The sequence below is a fragment of the Orbicella faveolata genome, unplaced genomic scaffold (genome assembly GCF_042242905.1).
Source record: "Orbicella faveolata isolate gen_17 unplaced genomic scaffold, um_ofav_v1 contig_46, whole genome shotgun sequence".
Taxonomy (NCBI): domain Eukaryota; kingdom Metazoa; phylum Cnidaria; class Anthozoa; order Scleractinia; family Merulinidae; genus Orbicella; species Orbicella faveolata.
Window position 1 is genome coordinate 27515485 of NW_028301576.1, and position 22621 is coordinate 27538105.

At 37.8% G+C, this 22621-nt stretch overlaps 2 pseudogenes; both read right to left on the bottom strand.

Annotated features, from left to right (window-relative positions):
* Positions 1–14941: 14941 nt before the first annotated feature.
* LOC149099352 (uncharacterized) lies at positions 14942–17790 on the bottom strand (annotated as a pseudogene).
* Positions 17791–19597: 1807 nt separating this feature from the next.
* LOC149099353 (uncharacterized) lies at positions 19598–20306 on the bottom strand (annotated as a pseudogene).
* Positions 20307–22621: the final 2315 nt, after the last annotated feature.

Here is a 22621-nt window from a genome sequence, read left to right on the forward strand (position 1 = left end):
AAGGAAAATGCCCCAACTTCAAGTCCGATTTTGACTGTTAAAATGGAGGGCCCACCTGGGCCTGCCGGATTTTTCTTAAAGCTCAACTCTCAAACTAAAGTTTCACCCAAAAATAATTCACAATACTCATCCCTGTCACCCTGCAAACGACCAAAAGAATATCCATATCTAGAGCGTGTGGTAAACAAACGTTTTCAACATAGCATGATTTACATTGACTAGTTCTGATGCAAAAATTGCTTACCTGCACTTGAGGCTTGGCAAATAGCTGGTCTAGATATTACACTAGCAGCTCCTAGAAAAGGTTCATTTGATTTTCATGATGCGTGTAGAAATCAGTCGAGAAACAACAACCTACTCACATTCGCAAAGACAAATGTGTGCGCCATCACTCCAGCTGAGACGACATATGATTGGTCGAATACTGTCATGTGAACCATGTCCAACACCGCCTGCACTGTAACGGTGTCCGTAAGTTGTGTCTCAGATGTAGGAGAGAAACACCTTCAGTGAATCCATGTTTTTAACATTGTTTTTTCCTGACTTCAAGTGCCATCAGCATTTCATGCTTTATAGGGCTCCTTAAATAAACTCTGAAAGTGCCTTTTGGTGCCTGACGAAACATTCTGCAGTTACATGCTCCTTGACAGTGGCAGTCTGTGTCACTGGACCTCTAGTGGGTTAAAAAGACTGAAATTAGACAAAAAATAGGATAATTAAATCTTCAACGACATGGACATACACTTACTTTATAAAATCTTGAGATGCCGTTTTTTTTCATAATTGAATTCCACGTGTAAACTAATTCTTCATCCTCGTAACACTGTTTGGGAAATAACATCAAATTTTATTTGGGTTTCCATTGAAGATCGTAAAACAGAAGGCTGTTACTGTCCATAAAGGGGAGAAGGTTCCATCTGCTGGGTGTATAAAAGGGTGGACTATTGTCGTCATCTCCACCACTACCTCCACCACCATAGAAGCTTCGGAAAATATCCCCATATTCCAGACAAGAAAGCGATTTAAAAACTCTCAAAATCAATGCAGTAAAGTTTCCCTGGCGATTTTCCCTAAGCCTTGTGGAACGTTGTCCGTCAAAGTCAACAATACAAGTTGCTAAAAGGGCAAACAAGAATGGCAACAGAAAAGCCATGTTGCTTGAAGAAGTACTAAGTTCGGGTGGTAAAGTTTGAATTTGCTGCGCAGAGAAATAGAATCATCTGGCAATTTGCCGCCTCACTTTTAATTGCATTTGAAATGTGCACTTTTTTATCATCCAATCAAAACTCAAAAAGGAGATGACGTAACAGCGTAAAATGTCACACAAAATGGCTTTGTTATAACTTTCATAATTAACTGAGTTTTTAGTGTCAAAGCCGCTCATAAGGAGGCAAACTTGGGGAGGGGTCCATGAAGGTTGAAAAGAAAATGTTTATCGAATATCCTGTTTAAACGTTCCTGTGTGCGCTTCCCAGCACGGCAAGTCTTAATCGCGTGATTGCAGCAAAACTACTGGAGTGTCAGTTTAGAAGCCGTTCCAGGAAAAACATATGTAGCGTGCTTTGGGCCCAACAGATTGTGCTAGCTTAGTTTATCAGTCAATAACCTCTAAAATACTCTTGCAAGAAAAAGAAACATACACACGCCATAACAAGAAGTTGTTTTGCTTCTACATGTATTGTTGTCTTTCGTGTTCTTGAATGCCGAAGGTCCCAGAGATATATGACTGAAAAGCACGAACATAGAAATGCATGAAATAGATCACGAATGCCTTAACATGCGCCAAATGCATGTTATTCAGGCGGGCATTAGGCTACTGAATATCGGCTTTGTCCGCTTGTGCTATACATCATAACAACTAGCATACTCGGTTCGACTCTCCATCAAGTACATATGTGACCCTATTTTGGAAAAGGTGGTTAAAGGTGAATTGTCAAAATGGCATTTAAACGCCTTAAAACGAAAGTGTTTAAACTCATTTAAACGCTTTGGATACATGTTTAAACACTATTTCTGTGCGTTTAAACACCAGTGCAAAATTTTCTCTGTTTAATACTCCGATAATTATGTTGTGGTTAGTTTACGAAGCTTTTTTCAAATAAAATTTGCTCATAAATTAGAGGTTAATTGTTGTGTTGGATTGTGACGAGCGATGTTTCCGATTAAATTAAATTTTTCTCGATTGTGGCTGGAACAAAGTGAACAGATTTGCAACTACATATGGTTCGTGTTTGTGTTTGACAAATTTGATCTGCATTCAAGACGGTTGCAATTGAAAAAGACATTACAAGCTCATTCTCGTCAAGATTTTTAAATGAAGGAAAAGCTAAAGAAAGAGATAAGCAATAACAAACGTGTTTTATGCTAAGGTTGCAAATTCCTTGATTCTATTTTGTAAACACACCACTTAAGATGAGTCCTTTTCATCTCAGTTATCCAAAAAGAGAGGTATATATGTATATATGCAGCAAACATTTGTAACGGGCAGACTTCGCCTTCGTCGCGTAAATGTACATGTGCACTGTAATTTGACGTGAACGTATCGAGAGTGCGTGCAAACGATCACGAACCCGATTTCTGTCTCAACAATCGCCCATTTTTCGAGGGGAAAATGCAAGTTTCTCAATTCACGCCGAAGTTTTCCACAATTCTTTTGCGGGATGCAACCATCTAAAACTGCACATTTTTGAGTAAAAGCTATTGGCAACTGAACGAAAAAGAATGGACGGGGAGAATTGGGGCAATAATTGAATTAATCGCGGCTTTTATTGCATCTTCTGTGAGAAGCTTAAGCGAGAATAATTTCGTGAATATAGGAGAAACTTTTTTCGTGGTACATGAAATGCGTATTTTTATTTTCCACCATTTGTGAAAGGGACTTTCTAATTTTCGTGAAACGTGATTTAGCCACCCTGTTTACAACCGTCTTCGATGACCGTGCCGAAACACTTGGCAATTTCCTGGGCGTTTATTTCATGCCGCTCACAAACGCAAAGACACATTCTTCTTATGTGAGATATTAACCGTGGGAACAGGCAAATTTCATTGGCTAGTCGATTAGTATGACCAATTATTCAATCTGTTGAGTTTGCTTGGAGCAACAGAACAACACAGTAACTGAGAGACAGCATTGCAATGTAACACGGGTAGCCGATCCAAATCAACCTTGATGGATACAGAGTTTGTTTTCGTGTGCTGACAGCTTGCAATGCTACATGAAATAGTAAACTTCGTTCGAATAGAAAAAACTGTGGTTCTCCTTTGCATTACGAACATTATGCTGTGAATTACAGTTTCGGCCCTCTGTTTAACAGGGGAGAAGATTGAAACGTAGTTAATACTTGAAACTCGAGACACTCTCTGTCGCCGCGCATGAATTGAATCGATCACAGGGAGAAATGGCCGTCTCCGCGTGATGCAAATACTTCACAAGACAACCAAAGAAAGACACAAACACACAGGGAAATCATTTAGTGTTATGACATAAATATGAACAGGCTAATTAAAGCACAGAGGTTCCCTGTGATATCGCAAAATGAAAGTGACACTCCTTCCCGCGTGTTGCAGAATTGTAGCAGATTGTACCTACGTGCAAATATTTTCGACAAGAAAATTAGCAACACATTTCTTTTCCTAAATTGGATGAAGTTACGTTGGCCTATTCTCGGAAATGGTAATGTGAAGTGTATTGTGTATTGCCGCGGAAGACTCATGCATTTGGCTCACTGTATAGACCATAAGTTACGTTACATTTTTAGTACGATATGAAGAAGCGTTCATATCATTATTTTGTATTTTCACCAAAACAATAAGTTTCCACTTTGACTGAGAATGATGGCGAAAATAAGTTTTACATACCATCCAGTAAACCAGCTTGGCATAATTCTAATAGCGCCATGATTTCAAAAGGCGTGGGAACGATAATGCTGAATAATCTGTCATAACAGCTTTACTGTTAAATACATTATTGCGTTTAAACGCTCATTTAAAGGAAACATTCGCCTAAGGAAAAACGCGTTAAAACATTTTGTAAACGGGTTTAAACGTTTTTTTAGCCCGTTTAAACGGTGTTTAAATGCGTTTTGGTCTGAAATGTGAATAAACGCATTTTTCTCTTTTCACCTTTAACCACTTTTTCCAAAATAGGGTCACATATTTTCAAAGGAGAGTGCATCGCCTCAATTTATGTCGTGTACCCGGTTTTGGTATTTCCTCTATCTCTTCGAGATGAGTCATTCATATCTATGAAAAACTACCGCGGGTTGTCATCAAAGGAACCGCTGCACGGAAATGAACCACAAACACAGTCTTATTTAAGAGAGCCCAATCTGTCAGACACACAATAGTGATTCAATTCAACCTTCACTGAATTTGAGAGAACTCAGCAAAGGTGATACTTACACAATACTTACCAATACTTCCACAATGGACACACACAACCATCGCAGCAGTGGCGACGAATTTGCGTCCATTCTTGAGAGAGCAGCAGACTTCAGCCGACAACAGAGTGCTCACTCACTCCAATCAGGAACGAATGGCCCAGTTTTATACACCGCAACATACGGTACCACAGCCACCATACATCACTAGTTCATTCCCTCAGAATGCTGCCTGCTCTACCTATTTCATGCCGCCGTACCAAACTGCACTGGTACAGCGTGCTATGTCACCATACAACTTGCTGATCACTTTTATCAATCCGCAATTGGTGATTCCCGGTCTTTGGCAAATAGCGCCAAAGCCACATCAAGCTGAAAAACTGGTTATAGTAGCACGTTCTTCTGCAAGTTGACCACTGGATTTCATAGAGACAGTTAAGCAGATACGAAAGGAGTTGTACGCTCGTGGTGGAATTAGCGAAGACCAAAACCCGCCAGTTTTGGAGATAAAAGATTACTCTCAGTGGCAAAAGGACGTCATACAACAATGGAAACCTGTAAGTTAACTTCTTATTGTAATATTGTACTTACAAATGCATTGCTTTGAAAGGTCTTGATTGGGAGTTCCAATAAACATAATGTGTTTCATAAGAGTGACTTCAAAGGAATGGTAACACGATTTTTGAGGGATGGGACTGGTTGTTGCTTGCAGAGCTGCTTTCAGAACAAACTTAAAATGTCTTTGTCGATTAAATTCCCACAATTACGTCACAAGACTGATAATAAAATTCAAGTGGTGCTCCGTTTGTTTGGTAGAAAACTCGCCATCTGCCTTAAAAAGAAAACAACAGATATCTACACACTATCATGTATGATTGGTCATGATGTTATGCTTTCATATAATTCAAGTTATATGGAAGAGAAAAACCCCTTTGTTTCAGTTTTAAAGGTTCAAAAACTAAAACAAATATGTTTATAGTATGAAGAAGGAAGTGTTATAAAAAAAAACTTCACGAACTGGTGCTTTGTTACTTTTTTCTGTAGCACAATATGACTCACTACTTGATGGTGGCAAAGTTGTCTAAGAAGTGCTTTGATTTGGTGCTTAAGATACCACAGCGCATCAACTGGAAAGTGACGCAAGGGGATTTTATTAACCCTGTCCTGTTAACTTCAAATAGACTGGGCTGAGCTCACATGTTGGATCAGAGATAATGGCACACCTGTAAACATAAAAGGAAATCCCAACATGACAGTAATTATATCATTACAGCAGACAAAGTTACTTTGGGAGAAACCTCTTCAAAGTTTGTTTGCATACCAGTGATTTCATCCTTCCTCAATGAAAATTGCTGTGAGATGAACTCCTGTAACTTCTCATGCTGGGTTTTCCATGCCATCAGTAACACCTCTACACCATTGCACTTCATGTTCTTTTTGAATTTAAGTATCCTTAACAATTCTTCCTCAAGCTTAAATCCGCAAGATTACCCACAATAAGAATCTAATTGCACCATTCTTAAACCAAGTGTTTCACGCATGTAAGAGTTAAACGTCAAGTATGTGTAGTCTTCCCCTGCTAAATTGTTGAAGTCACAAGGTCTCGTACAGACATAACTTTCATTTACTGTTAGTAGCAGGCGCAAAACAACCATTTCTGTGCAATTTAACAATTATTTAAGTACCTCATTGCCATTACTAAGTATGTGATATTTTGCTAGTGTGTCTATCGTCCTTGTTTGTACATCAATCTTAGTTATAAAGCTTCTCCGGGCTGAAAATTCTGCATCCATGAGTTCTTTTATCACTTCTTCATCAGGTAACTTTTTCTCAAATCTTCTTGGAGCCTTTTACTGTGTCTTGATAGTGTCACCTGGTCATCAACAGCTCCCTGTGCTGGTGTTGCTATGAAATGTACAAAGACAATCAGATTAAACTTGAATGTGGAGGAAGCAAAAACAGTCAGGTTACAAAAAGGAAGCATCTCTATAGTAATATACCTTGATCACTATCTGATTTCAACCTTTCAATTTGCATCAAACTGCAGGTACTTGTTAAGGACCTTCGCTTTTCCTGGTATCTTTTGTTTTCCAGGGCTCTTCTAATTTTCTCTGCTAAGAGACCCTAAAATGCAATGAAAATAGGAAACTTGATAGTTTGAAGTTACATTTTCCATAAAGGTCAACAATTTTGAGTTCTAAAAGTAACCTCATAATAATTGCGAGGTAGAAAAAAGATAATTTTATTCGTAATTAATTATCCAACATCATTTTAAAAAGTCTGCATCTAAAGACTTGTGTTGTTTATTGAACCAACATGTAAAAATACTTGGAATGCCCAACCCACTCATTGAAAGGTTTACTGTTCCAAGGTTTCTCTCCAGGCATGAATTGTAATGGGTTAGTTTGCTGCAAGCAGGGATATTTGAGACAATATGCAGTGTAACACACCCTTTCAAGAATCATTTCTCTTATGAAAAGAAAAAGAATCATTAATTCCTTCAACAGTCTTCATACTTGGTCTTGGGTTTTCTGCCCCAATGTGCTCAGTGACCTGTCTGACAATTTTTCTCACAATGTCACGTGGAACTGATCCTGGCTCTCTGAACTCATCCAAAGCCTGGTTAATCTTCTTCCCAAAACTGTTCGGGATTTGAAAATCTGAGGGAAGATCCAATGGTTGGTAATTTTCTATCCCAATTTTTCCACTTTGGCCTTTTTTTGATGTGTTCTCCAACACTGTTGTTACCTGTTCCTGTTTTCCCTGAAACCCACAGTTATTACAGTTATTACCACATGTTTATTGGAATAACTGTGTGCATTAAAAAAGGGGGAAAAAAATGATGTGTGATGTTTCTGTCTCAACCTGTACATGATCCTTTTAAGTTGGGGAAGTTTACACCGGGCTGTTTGAGACTGGGACTGGGACAGTGTGTCTTAATCCATTGAGCTGTAAGGACTCATTGTTGACAATGTTGCGTCAGTTGACCTAAGAGTGGAACAATGGCTTGGCAAAAACTCAAAGGACTGCAATTAACAGAAACATACATATTATTTATATGCCTAAGTTTATTTTGTGTACATTTAAAACATAACAATAAAAGATATGTTCAATAAACAATGATTACATGTACCTCTGTACTTTCATCCAAAACTGACCCACTTGAGGAAGCCAGGGAGTTCTGTTGGAACATAGATTTACGGCAGAGTATACAAGTCAATTTTTACCGTAAAGTCAAAGCCCATCCATGTAGTTTTTACTATCTGAGATATTTATGCCATCCAAAAATAAAACAATAAATAATTGTAGGTTTGGCAAAAATAATTCACCAAAAAATATTTTCTGTCAAGATTTATGCTGTTGGGATTTCACTATTACAACATTTAAAGTACCTTTTACTTCCACAAATCTGCACCTTACTAAAAATAATATGGTGTCTTTGCTTCAAGGATTAAAAATCAGGATAATCATTACTATGAAAGTGTTCAAACTTTGCTCAGATTCTTCATAAAATTAATGTTGTGTAGAATCTACAGTGATTACAAACTAACCATATTGCAGATGAAGTCCCACAACTTCGTGCGTGTAATGAAATCAGCTGGAAAAAGGTCTGTCAAGTCTGCTCTTGAGAGTGTTACCAAGATTTTTCCATCTACTTTATTCTCTTTGAAGACATTAAAAGAGGGAATAGAATAAGAAAACTGCTCACCTAGATATTGAGATGTTTGAATATGCTGTAACAAGCCATGTAGTCATACAACATGGGGTTCTGTTTTACTACAGTGAAAACACTGAACTAACGAGTACCTCAATTGGGAAAACATGGGAAGGGCCAAAACTGAAGCTAATCTTAAAATTTTGTACTGGTACAGCAAAAACTTTGGCTTACTTTGGATTCCAAAATCACATCAGACATCAATAAATAAATACACATGGACTACATGAGCATAAATTCTAAACAACTGAATTCCTTTAACACATCTACACGTGAATATTTTCCAGATAGAAAGCGATGAATAGTCAGGGAGAAACTTGGGCTTTACACCCTCAACTTACGCTTACAGGGAGAAATTTGGGCAGAAATTTTACTGTTACAAACAGAGCGCCGAACAAAAATGAAATGGCTCAAGAACTTACCTTCGAGAATACGACATTGTTCAGGGGTAAATCCATTTTTTGCTAAAACGTTTCCGACCTCTTTACAGGTAAAAGCTTCCATTCCTTGCAAAAACAGCGATACTAATTCTTCGTCCTCCGCCATGATTTCGCATTCATGACTGAACATATTCCATGATCACGATGGTGCTTCCATGTCACTTTCATCCAATGAGAGAGACGGGTCTATTTCGTTAACCAATAAAAAACCGCCAAAGTTCCCGCCACTTAAGCAATGGCACGAAGAAACATGGCTGTTACTTTTCAGCAAACTCAAGGAAGAAAATAAGCAAACACATTACCTTTTAAGGCTGCCATGTAAATCAACTTCATCTAATTTTGTCACAAAATCCTCAGTTGACCGGATTTCTGATATTCTGCCGTCAAACCTGCCATGTTGTAACAACACCGACAAAACTTGAGAACGAGGCTCTCTTCTCCCTACGAGGGAGGAGGGCTGTGAGGAGGTTAATTACACATTCCTGTCAAGACGTGGCAGTGTGTGTTCAACTTATGTGTATTTACTGCAGTACTGTTGCGGATTCTGTTAAAGCCACCTGAATCTAGTAGACTCTGACGACGAGTTTCGAATAATCTGTGGTCTTGGGGATTTATCAAGTTGCCATAAAGTTTACCACAAGTTCAAAAGTTTTTACAAGCACGTTCGTAAAAGCATGACGATGTGTACAATGGTCACACGTCTCCACCGGTGCATGGGCAATTACTTTATTGTTCCACATGATCAAGCAATCGACGATGGAGATCAGAACTCCACTGATGAGCTTAATCAGTACTTCATAAACATCCTAGATCAAATTGGCAAGGAAAACGACGCTGGCGTAGAGTTTGATGACACCAAGCTGAAAAATTTTGTCTCTTCGCGATTAAATGATAATGTGGCTTTCAACATCCCTCCAATAACGCCTAAGCAGATCATTGACACCATAGGGAAAATCGCTTGTAACAAGGCCTCTGGGCACGATGGCATAAGTATTCGTGTACTCAAAATTATTGCACCAGCGTTTGCAAGTCCATTATGCAAACTGCTGAACCTTTCAATATCGACAAACAGTTTTCCAGACCGTTGGAAAGTAGCAAAAGTTACACCATTGCACAAGGGTGGCGCACGAAACGATATCAACAATTACCGCCCGATATCAGTTTTACCTGTCTTTTCGAAGATTATCGAAAAACACGTAGCTGTCTTCTTAAGTTTTTACATGACAACAACATGTTATATGAGTATCAATCAGCCTTCAGGTCTGGTCACTCTATAGAAACAGCTCTAATCAGACTTACGGATCACATCCTGAAAAACATGGACAATGACGAAGTGACCGGTCTGGTATTTATAGATTTTCGTAAAGCTTTTGATGTTATAAATCACGAACTTCTTCTAAAAAAGCTGTCTATTTACGGTGCAAACCCTCCGTCTGTTGCCTGGTTTCAATCGTACCTGTCTCAGAGAAAGCAATTTATTACATTAGGGAAAACCACATCTGAACAGCTGACTATCAGACAGGGCGTTCCCCAAGGATCAATATTGGGACCGGTGCTCTTCCTCCTGTTTGTCAATGACATGCCTCTAGACGTTCACAAGTCAACTATGGATATCTATGCAGACGATACCACCTTGTCTTTAAGCTCAGACTGGAAAGCTATTCCTGCACTAAACAAATCATTAACAAAGGACTTGACAGAAGTTGAGAAATGGGCTAGTGAAAACAAAATGTTTATAAATACCAAGAAAACCAAAGCGTTGTTGGCTACGGGAAAGCGTCTGCGCAGACGTATAACCCATGACGCAGGAAAATTAGAAGCTAGGATGCAAAATGCAGAAATTGAACAAGTTGGTAGCCATAAACTTCTTGGAGTGATAATCGACGAGAACCTAACTTACGAAGCACATGTTGACGAACTATGTAACAAACTTTCAAAACAAATTGGTCTTCTACGCCATATAAGCTGCTACTTGAAAAAGAATCAAAAATTGATCTACTATAACGCAGTAATCAAACCACTCTTCATGTATGCAAGCACAGTATGGACATCGTGTAACAAAGAGGCACTCGAGAGAGTTCTCCGTATGCAAAAACGGGCTGCGCGTATTATTCTTGCAGCACAACGTACTAGTCGAACTGTCACTTTATTTAATAAGCTAAACTGGATCCCCTTTTACAAAGAAGCTTATATAAATCGATGTGCACTGGCCTACAAAAGGATAAACAGAACTTTACCTGAATACATGAACACATCTTTAAGGAAAAACTCTGATGTCCATTCGAGAAGTACTAGAAATTGTAATTTAAATTTATTATGCCCCTCTCACAGAAACGCCTCTGAGGGAGGACGCACTTTCGCCGTCAGAACTATTAAAGATTGGAACAGTTTACCCCGGTCTTTAAAAACAGAGAAGTCCGTTAAATCGTTTAAGGCTAAATTATGTAATACCATTCTTAACTCTCAGAAAACTAATGGAATTTTTTAACTCTTATTATTCGTAGTATGTTTGAAATTGTAAGTCCAGTTTATTATTTGTAACCATTTTTAATAGTAACTTAATTAAGTATTTTATTGTAAATAATATCGTATTTTAGCATTTTATTGTAAATAATATATTTTTAGCATTCTAATTATTTTAAGCTGAGGGCCCCAAGTTTATCAGTAACTTAAGTTACTGTCACGGGTCACCCTCATTAAATAAAGTCTTTCATTTCATTTCATTTTGTAGAAGAGGAAGCTATATTGTGTTTCCTCATTTTGTAATGTTGCTGTTATTACAAGTATATTTACCAGCTAGAGTACTTCTCAATCTATTACTCAAAACTTAACTCTATTTAGAAAATGTTATTCCAGTAAATTACCACCTTTTTTAGTGAAAATCTACTCATCCACATTATCCATGCTTGAAATAGGGTTGAACTACTAAGTCTAAGAGAAAGTGGCTATTTCTAGTGTAAAGTCTCTTAAGGCATTGAGTTTTATCCTTATTATGTTAGTGTCGTGACACTTTCATAAGTAATGCACCCTTAATAAAGGGTGGTTTCCTTTTTTAAGGGTAAAAAATTCTTGTCTGAGAAGTCAATCCTAGTTTTAGGGAGACTTACTTAAAAATGAGGTGAAAGACTTATAAGTAGGGAAAAAGCCTACGTTTAGTGTAAAACTTCTTCAGCTCAGAGTATTTCACTAATTTAAGAAGACTACTTTTTGCAGTGTAGTGAGATTGGCCTATAATTAGAAACATCTGCTGGACTTCCCTTTTTAAAAATTGCATTAACTTTTGCTAACTTCCATGGATCAGGAAAACTGGACAGAGCCATACTGTGATAAAAAACCGTTAACATGCCATCTGAAACCAATGATCCCGCAACAGCTAAACTATGAGACGAAATACCATCAGGGCCAGAAGCTTTGTTAGGTTTAAGGCTCTTAAGGTCACTCTTGAGCTTATTGATGTTAACCTCCATGTCCTGTATAGTAAGGGTAATTCTGTACACGAACTGACACTTTTCATCGGTTGTAGGGAATTTTTCAGCTAGCTCCTTTCCAATGTTTATGAAATAAGAGTTAATAAGACTGGCTTTCTCACTGTCATTGGATACTTCATTGTTGTTTACGTCTCTGAGTAGGCCAATGCGTTTACTCTTAGATTTACCAGTGGCTTCATTTACAGTCTTCCAGAATGATTTAGAATCCTTAGTCTCTGCAAATTTATTCTTCCAATATTGAGCTTCAGCACTACATAGCATCTTAGTCACTTTATTTCTAGCAGCTTTGTAGTCAGCCCACGTTTTCTGTGTTGAAGATGTACCATCACAAACTTTCAAAAGTTTATATCTCTCATTCATCTCTTTCTGGATCTCGCCAGCAGCGAGCACTTTCTAACTTTGGCTTTGCGTGAAGTGACACGACTCTTAACTATGTCATTATACATACAATCCCAGGCCCAGGTAATGTCATCTATGTTGTCAAAGGTAGAGCAAACCCACCAGGGAGCACTTTCCAGGTCATGTTTGAAATCATTTGGATTTTCCATCACATTTTTAATTAAATACAAATAAAGATGATAGAGTACATTGGAGTAATAAGTGTTTCGTTGTCATTGGTTTTTGACCTGACAGTGTGTGTGGTATATGCTTAAATAAATACTCTTGCATGTACTGAGTCTGACTGCATGTTAAACTTCAGTTTCTGTTCACTAATAAATAGCATTTCTTGAATAAGGCAGTCCAGTTTTCTTCGGCATTTCCTAAGAACGGAAAACATTTCTGCTAGGTCAGTGAACATTACACTGTGGACTTCTTTCATATGCTTGGCAATGACCAAGGCTTTATGCTCTTCTATGCATTGGTGAAGATGGCCTATGGTGTAACTGATATAATCTGCATAGCACGAATCAGATTTGAAATTGTAAACGATGCATTGGTGGTTGATTAAAGCAGGTTTCTCTTCCTGTATCTTAAGCTTTTCTTCCATCTTGCGACTTGTTAAGACTGGTTGTAGGTAAGTTCTGATGTTACAACCAAGATCCTTCAGCTGTAGTCTTGCTGTGTCAGCCGAGTTTTGGACTTTAAATGGCAAAGTTTTCCTGACTGTTTTTTGTATATCGGGGTCAGCTACACTTGGAGTTTCATGACAGCCTTGGGTCGCAGAATTCTTGTACATGGTGATAGCTGAGTTGACGAGATTCGCTGGGTACTTGAGTTTTGTAAACTTCTGAATTGATTCTGAATCAAATTTGCCTAATAATTTGAAAATATCAAAAACATATCATTAATTTAAACCCGTATAACTATTACAGTTAGTCTGATTATTCATCTGCTGTTTTCAATAGATTGTAAATTGTAGATAGGGGATCTTCCTGGAAAAGCTTGATTAGAGCTTGCTAAGATCTCCTGCCATTATACGTGTTTTATTAACAGATAATTAATTCTACAGAAATCATTACAAATGTAATATTATAGAAAAATAATAAAAAAAAGGGTTAACTTGAGATATTTTAGCTAATTTGTGCTGCCAACTGAGACCTTAGTCAACTTAGGCAAGCCAGCTCCATATAAAAATAACCTTAACCCATTGACGCCTGAATGAAATTGCCCGCGACTCACCCCTAATTCCCTGGCATTTTTTGGAATATTTCCGAGTGAGCGAAAGCACAAAAATAAACCATATGCGCAGTAACCACAGACACAAGATCAGGTTTCAAGACATCGTTTATTTAAAGTTGAATAAATGAAGGGTCAAAATATTAAAAAATATTAGCAAAAAGAACTCAACCTAATGTGTAAAACTGATGAGAAAACAAGAAATTATATTATTTCTTTACCGCACGACAAAATATCTCACAGAAGCTGAGAAAATTGACTTTGCGAAAACGAGTTAATTATTGACTTTGGAGGACAAAAACGAAACCAAATACAACAGAACTGAATTTCTTGTACTATAATGGCTAACATTTGAGAAAACAACGAAAAATAAAAGCGAAGAACTCATGTAAAAATCAATCTGAAAACAAGAAATCAAGTAATTTCTTCGCTGCGCAACAAAAATATTACAGCGCTGTGAAAGAAAGACGAAAGTCGTAAATCAAAAAGACGACAAAAACAAGTGAATTATTTTGAGATCAGTCATATTTCAACTGTGTTAAATCAGTGGCCATTTAGATCTTTTCTCAGCGGTTCTGTAGTAGCTGAATAAGACTCCAAAAAATATTTGAACGAAGCAAATAAACTAAACAAACAAAGCACCTTGAGGTCGCCGTAAATTAAATATGCAGAAATCCAGTGTGCAAGTTACTGTTCACTATTAAAACCTAAAATTCCCAAATACAGGGAACCAAATGAAAGAAATGTGAAACGAAGTTCAATAACAAATTTTCATTCAAGCTGAGACGAAGAAACCTATTTAAAAGCAAAAATTTGTTCAAAATTTCGCAGACGTGTTTTGCTGCATGACCGCATGTTCAAATTATTCTTCACGCTAACGCAAAAGCTTGAGTTTTTGCCAACTGCTTTTGCAATCATTTTAATGCCCGTGGCTTTACCAATCATTCCAAAAGTTGAATTCAACTTTGAGGTAATAATGTACATAACCATTTTTGTTTCTGAAGTCCGAAAAGCGGCTTTAAACCTGTGATCTGTCGTCGAAACTTACTTGAAAGCGCTCCGATCTTCATGTTTTCTCGGTGGTTGTAGGAAGAAAAACTTCTTCACCAGAAAGTTTTGAGGACTCTGTACTCCTTGATCCTCCATTCTGAGGCCACCTGAACATTGATTTGTATTTTTCCTTTCCATTTTAAAGCCCAAAGCAGTAATTTATCCATGTTAGGAATGAAAACAAGACCTTGGAAGTTTTTTAGGTTTGGCCTGCAACGCGCCATGATTACCTGCACTTTTCGAGCACGCAATTTTAAGAAGAAAAACTGTCTTTCTAGGACCCCTAAAGTCCTCTGAAAATATGCTCAGAAAGTCCATTCTGATTGGTTTATTTGTCCTCAAGAACGATAGAATAGGAGCACCAAAAAATCTTCAGGGAGGGTAGGAAAGGCAATTGTCCCCATGTGCTTTTTTTCAGGCAGTTACGGGCAGCACAGGGAAATGGAGGAGTTTTTCACACAGGCGGTTACGGGCGGCACAGGCATCAATGGGTTAAAAAGTCAGCTAATAAGCATTTACTTTCTGACTGGGATGCCGATGGTAACAACTTAAGCTGCAAGATCCTGCTAAAAAAATTACACTTGTGCTTTGCAAAGAAATTCTTAATAACTCCCTCAGCCAAGTTGCCATGGCAGAAATGCAAGGAACTGTCACCATCAGTTAACTCTGCCAAGGTAATTTCAGAGTCATACAACTTAAGGCCTGCACCCTGAACATCTAGTACTGTGAGCTTTCCCTGTGACTTTTCATATGTGAAATGTGCAAAACACTGAGCCTTATCACACAGGACTTCACCCTCAGTGCAAATGTCCCCAATGTTGTTGATATACTTAACAAACACACCATCAATGAATTCTTCAATAGTCACATAGTCGCCATCACTCATCTTGCCTAGGAATACCTTCTTATATTGAAAGGTAGCGTCTAACTCTGTTAATGTTTCCTTTTCCACTTTCTCTTTCAACTGGGATGTGAAATTTCTGGCAAAATGATGCATCTGCACAGCCTTTCTTGTGTGACTCCCAACAGTCTCATTTGTTTTGATAATATCCTCTAAAGTACCCTTCAGGTATTGTTTGATGACCCAAGCCAGCCCGCTAAATTCAAGAGTGTCACTAGTAGCTTTGAATGCCTCCCTAAATCCACCAGATGCAAATGGCTTGTTAGCTATCCTAAATACTAAAGTCACGGGTGCAGTGGACCATTCCATATGTTCGATGTTAAACATGAAGATATCAATAATGGTAGTTGTCTTCTTTGCAGTGACATTCCCCAGCTTTAACATTTCTACAACTGAGAGGCTTTTTGGGTAAACTTTACTGACTAGACTCCCATACTGCTTCTTAGGACTTGGAAGTGCACTATTTGTTGAGGCCTTGCCATATCGTACTCTTTTGGGCTTTGGTATATACGAAAAAGATTAATTAATTAAAACAGGACAAGAAAGAATTCAAAGGTTACAAAATGCAGGTCAAAAACATTTTTAAGAATTTCACAGCACTATTATCATTTGAGTTAACTAGATTTCTATGATTACAAAGTTGTTAATGTATTTATTTCCCATTTAAATTTGAATATTAATCATCAAAGGTTGCAGGCTGACAACCCAAAGCTTATAGGTGTTACCTTTTTCCACCAGCAAACACCTTTTTACCTTTTTAATTGCATCGCTTGACATACATAATCCTTGCAGATGCAATGGGGTGGTTTTTTTGAGTGGTCATCCATTACAGTGATGATTTAAAAGTAACTTAGCAAATCATGTAGTATCAGAATCGGGCAGTGACTGATTCGTTAACATACCTAACTGCTATCATGAATAATATTTGTATTAAGCTTCGACATTTGGACTTTAATTACCTACTAATACGGTTACTGATACGGTCCAACACTTGAGTTTAACATTCACTTGTTACTAACACTTACCTTGGCTGTGATTCTCTTCTTCCTCAAGTTTCCCTGCTGGTTTAACAAACCGGATCTAAACACTTGTTTGTTTGGAATTTGAGCCATCTTATTACACAATGGACCACGTTCTCCCGCTAATATGTCACACGCAAGATCTTTCTCAATTTGGGGCCTGAAATGCTTTTGACAGGCGTCCTTGATGTTGTGAATAGAAAGCTTGTCCCACTTAAAAGGAACGTACTCCTGAGCTCCAATGCAAGAGTATTTTTGTTGTTTCCCACTTACATCTGCACTCATGCGTTGCACCACGATCTCCTCCGCCACTTTACTTGACTTTCCTTTCTGCTCTGCTGCAAACTTCCTCCACTCTGCCATCTTGGAACCACGTGCAAAAAACACTCGGGGCTGTGGGAGTGCTGCAAGGTATGCTGGTAGTGGCAGCGTCTGGCCATGTGAAGATTGTTTCACTTTGCGATTGAAAGTGAATGTAAACTTTGGCATGGCCGAGCACTGCCACTAATATTGTTTTTAAATCTTCTTTAAAAACATGTTTCATTTCAGTTTACCTACACTTTGCCTTCTGTTTTGTTTGCATTGTGCTTTAATAATGCTTTAACTTTAATTCTGAACCATGTTTGACTTTGCTGCGCACTTGCATTTCGTTTTACGTTGACTTTCACTTTGCGTTTTATGTGCATTTTATTTCACACGTACATGTAATTATAGTTTAATTTCGATTTTACTTTTATTTTAAATTAGCATCTGTTTTGTATTGCAAATCAATTTATTTCTACTTGACAATGTTATTTTGAATTAAAATACCATCAAAAATAAAAAATTAGTGGCAGTTCTCGGCCACCATATGCAACCAGAGCCATTTAAGCATGACTAAGAGTGTTCCCTTGGCAGTTGTCAACAGTGGAGCCATGCTACCACTGCTTTCACTCCCACCATCTCTGTGATCACCACTATCCACCATTGATCAGAATGCCCCACTTGTGCAGTGCAGAAACACCAATCACTGCCCCACAGATGATCACTGACAAAAGGTTGTATCGATAGTTTCCCTCGGAGGTAACATTATTACAACCACCATGGCCTGCATAGACCTCCTGTTTACAGATGAAGAATTGGCTAATGACAACACTTCTGGGTCCAATGGCTATCAGCAGTTGGATGAGCTGAAGCTTCATTTTCTAGAGTCGATACTGTTGGAAATTTGAATCTACAGTTTTCACTAGCCAGTGAGAGAGTGTTCAAACACACATCAATACCAAATGCAGGGGGAAATGACAAACTGTAATTAGAAGACTACAGACAAATACAAATTTTTAATTTGACTTTCACAAGAAAGAATATTGCAATGTATGTAGTTACTCATAATTAGGCAAGTTTTCTTTTTTGGTTCTGTAGATATTAGGTTAGGTCATTTTCTTTGCCTTACATAAGTTTATTAAGTTCTTGAGTGAAAATACGTGTATTGCATGTTTTATGATAAGATGTTTGTCACATGTAGAGTAAACTAACATTAGGACGATCAGACTTGTATCTTGGCAATTCTGTGTTTTTAAACATTTCACAGACATAGTCAGGAGCAACTTCTTTAGCAGTTAAAATTTTATTCTTTTCCCCCAGGATCATTACATTCTGCAGCAGAAGCAATACTCACTGTTTTGAAGCCTCACATGAGAGAAACATACAATTTTCTTTGTCAAGAGTTCCTTTCAGAACAGGGACGTTTGAAAGTTTGTTTTAGCAAAGAGGTAACACTGCCTCTAAACACAGCAAACAATAATTATGAACACCGCCTTGTGAAGCCACTTTTCGAAGCCTGTCTTTTGAACTTGATTTAAAACCTTTGCCTAACTCCAAAAAAGTAAATAAAAAGGTTTTTTTTTTGGATAACAAGAACTAAAAATATTGTTTTCATTAGTGCCATGAAAAGGGACTAACTGCAGAGGTGGAAATTACACTTAGTATGTTTTGACGGCTGTTTTCGGCTACCCTGGGTGCCAGTGGGTTCGTGGCAAAGCGGCCTTACTGCTAACAATCACAGTTTTGCCATGAAAAAAAAACCTTGTGACACCCAAGGAAAATTTCAGTCTTCAGTCAGTACATTTTTGATCATAAAATCGAAACAACAGGTTTCATGTGACAATTTGCGATTTATTTGAAGATAACGGGTGAAGTTAACAGCATGAATTGCCAATTCAATGATAAAAATTAGTTACGAATGCCTGCTTGTGATTTTACTTTTTTAAAACCTAAACATAACTAAAAATATTGTTGTCTTTCTCGCTGTAAAAAAACGACTAATACATGCCTGGCTGTCTGGCACAGATTTCATGACATTTTCAGTGGTCAAAAATGGCACCTAGATCCATGCTTGCCATAGAGGGGTCTGGTGACTAGGAAATTAACATAACAAAAGGCTCACTAGTGCTTTTGGGATGGATTGATTGACCTCGTGGAGTTTTTGGTTGGATGGAGGAAACTGTCATGGTCATGTTGATACCAAATTAAAAAAGATGATGCTAGCTTTGGTGTTTGATTTTATCAGTGGTTTCTACTGGTAGAAATTTTTTTGTCTCTCACAATTCTGAATACTGCGAAGTTTTAAGTCAACAAAGCATTCCTCTCACCTTGTATGTTTTTGCTTTTTACACTTTCACAGACAGTTGGGCACACAATGCCTCCAAAGAATCACAAGTTCAGTGTTGGAAGATACATGAAATTACAGAAGGAAGAGCAAGATAATGTTTTAAAGGAAAAGTTAACTTGTATTCGCAAAATTTAAACTTATGTAAGAACATTTTGCAAAGAGTTTGATGGCTTCCAAGAGTGGAAGTAAGGGTGTCTTAAGCTTGTTGTTCAAATGGGATGAAATTTCCCACACCATCAATGTTACTGGGGACTTTGGAGCTCCCAAGCTAGTGTAGCAAGAATTTTTCCTGCCCAAACACTGTCTTGAATAGCTTTATACAGCTGGTCACCACAAAATTAACAACTTTCATCTGCTGGGTCTGCCTTTTCTAAACCACAGTAACAATAGTTGCCATTGTCAAAAACTCTACTTGAGATGTAAACATCCCTGTTCGGTTTGTACACAAATGTGTCAAATCCTTTCTCTGGTAGCCAAATTGACATAATTAATTCATGTTTAAATATGTCATACCACTGCCTTTGAAATGAACTGTTTTCAGAGAGCTTCTTTAAAAAAATATGCTTTGCCTTTCGCCCTCCATATTAACCATGCACAGGCCTTGGCCATATCTCTGAAAAACCTCTTTGCAATTGGCAGGGACAATGTTTCCCAAAGTCCACACTGCTGGATTAACTGAAGTGGGAAGAAACAAGGCATTTGCCCTGAAACATTCCTGTGACTTTCCGGAAAGTTCTTGAATTTGTTCATTTGTGGTTTCAAAATGATTGAAAAGTGAAACACGATCTCTCAAATCTAAGCCCAATGAAAGCATACACACAAGAAAAGTGAGTCTCTGCTCTCTGGAGTCACCCTTACAACTAAAAAACTTCATTAATCACATGAAATTGTGACAGAACAATCTTAAGTCAACCTATACTGCAAATCACTGCCCTTTGCTTCAGTTTCATCAAACCACTTAGTCACTTTTTGTGCAAGACACTTGCTTTTCACTTCAAACTGAAGGGTATTTACCACTCTACTAATATCACCAGAAATCGGTGACATTTGAACCTGCGAATGTAAAATCCAGCGGTATCTGTAACCTTGCAGGGAAGAAATCGAACGCCAAATGTACAAAGAAAATGCATGAAGAATGAGATATTTAATGGAATGTTTCTTGAAGAATTAGCAAATGTAAAAATGTGCATGCCAGACACGATAGACTGGTCTATCACAAAACACATCGTGCACAAATGAAAGAGGAGACTTGCAATTTGTGACCCTCCATACGAAAACACGTCTTATGAAACATGGCAATTTGGGTGAAACCGGGTTTCAAAAGGGTTTCCAAAGGGTTTCAAACTCCCGAAACCGGGTTTCCAAAGGGTTTCTAAAGAGTTTCCAAAGGGTTTCTAAAGATTTTCAAAGGCTTTCCAAAGCATTTCCAAAGGGTTTCAAACTACTGAAACCGGGTTTCTAAAGGGTTTCCAAGGGGTTTCTAAAGAGTTTCCAAAGGGTTTCCAAAGGGTTTCTAAAGAGTTTCAAAGGGTTTCCAAAGCATTTCCAAAGGGTTTGAAACTCTTTGAAACCCCTTGAAACCGGGTTTCTAAAGGGTTTCCAAAGAACTTTTAAAAGCGTTAGCAACGGCTTTCAAAAGAGTTACCAAAGGGTTTGTTATTGTTTTTTAAGGCAATCCAAACGGGTTTCCAATCCTATGAAAGCTTTGAAACCCCTTGACGAAACGTTGCATGTAAGACATGTAACGTAGTGTGATAGAGCGTCTCAAGTATTAGATTATACCTGCAACGCGTTCTTTCAGCTAAGTTTATTAATTTTGGTTATTAATTGTTTCCCAGTTAGCATGGGCTTAAAAACTTTTCTGTTTTAACAAACATACTGAGGTCGACACAATGAACTGTTCACTCATGGGAAAACCTTTCATTGAGTATTCACGGCCGTTGACCGCGACCGCATCACGTCACGATTAATTTATGGCACTGAAACGCTCCTCTGTTAAACTGACAAAACTGCTTGTTAGATGTTTAAATCTTCCTTGAAAATCGTTTTACGTTAACTTACCGTTCGAACGACTAGCGTTAAATACTGTTCGTGACATTTTTGCATCCGTCTTAATAACCTTACATCCGTTTAAACGGCAAGCAAAAATTGAAGGGAAGTTACGAAGAAGTGTTATTGTTCGAACGGCCACAGAGCATATCTAGTACAGGGATTAGTGACACGGAACAACTGACAAACAGCTAATAAAAGCAAACAAAGAATTTCGTACGAGTATTGAACTTTCAGTTTGACAACTGTTAGACCTGTAATTCGACAAGACCAACCTAAATTCAAGTAATCACTTGCTCGCCTTGTATTAGTTTGTCACATTTTTGACATCTAAAAATTAACGTACCTGAGCATATTCCATAATCAGCTACCAGCTTAACTTCTTTGCATAAAATATATTCCGATGGCAAAACACGAGAAACCGATGCGACCATTTTGGTTTTCATGGTTTTTCAGATCTTTCAGTGTTCAAGTGTGTGTATGTTTTTTGCACGTGAGCGGTAACACAATACTGTAAGGTACTGTCACGGTTAAAAAGGTAAAAACTATTTCTCCGGTTCAATAAGAGGTGTCGTTTTCTCAAAAATAAGAACAATCATGTAGACAATTTGTAAGAACCAGGGAATGTGCAACTTTAATACTTCACAGTCCAGTGGAATTATTGCAACTGAATAGTAATTTACTTAGGATAACTTAAGCATATTCGTGTAATAAACAAATATTTTTAGAATAATAAAAGCAATTTGTGTTTATGAAGGTTGTTTTCTTGTTTGCTGACGCCGAATTGAGACTTAAGGAAGAAAACAGGGGTGTAAAGAGTAAAAAAAACCGCTAATTACACAATTAAAACACGACTGGAAAAGTGCGCACAGTGTTTCCCCAAAGCGCCAAGAAAAAAAATGAACATTGTGACATGACATGTTGCATCGTTTGGCCGCGATAGGTAGACATCAATTATTTGAAATAATATTTTTAAAAAAACGTTACCAAAGGAGGTTAACAGCGGAACAATGTTAGGTTGTTTTTTGACGAGTTGTTTGCGTAGGAGGTGTCGCATGACTAATTAATTGATGATATCACACTTAAAAGGAGCGCGTGCTTTCTTATTGGTTCATTTCGATCCAAAATTTGCGAACCGCATAGGGAACAATAAATTTAACTATAAGTACACACGAAAAAACTCAAATGGCCCTTTCCTCAAGTTGCGGTTGTTCCTGTACTATTGTAAGGTTCATGCTGGTGTTACATTCTTATTAAGTACTTAAAGTCTACCTTTGTGAAATGGCTTCTCTAGAAGCCATTTATAACCTATC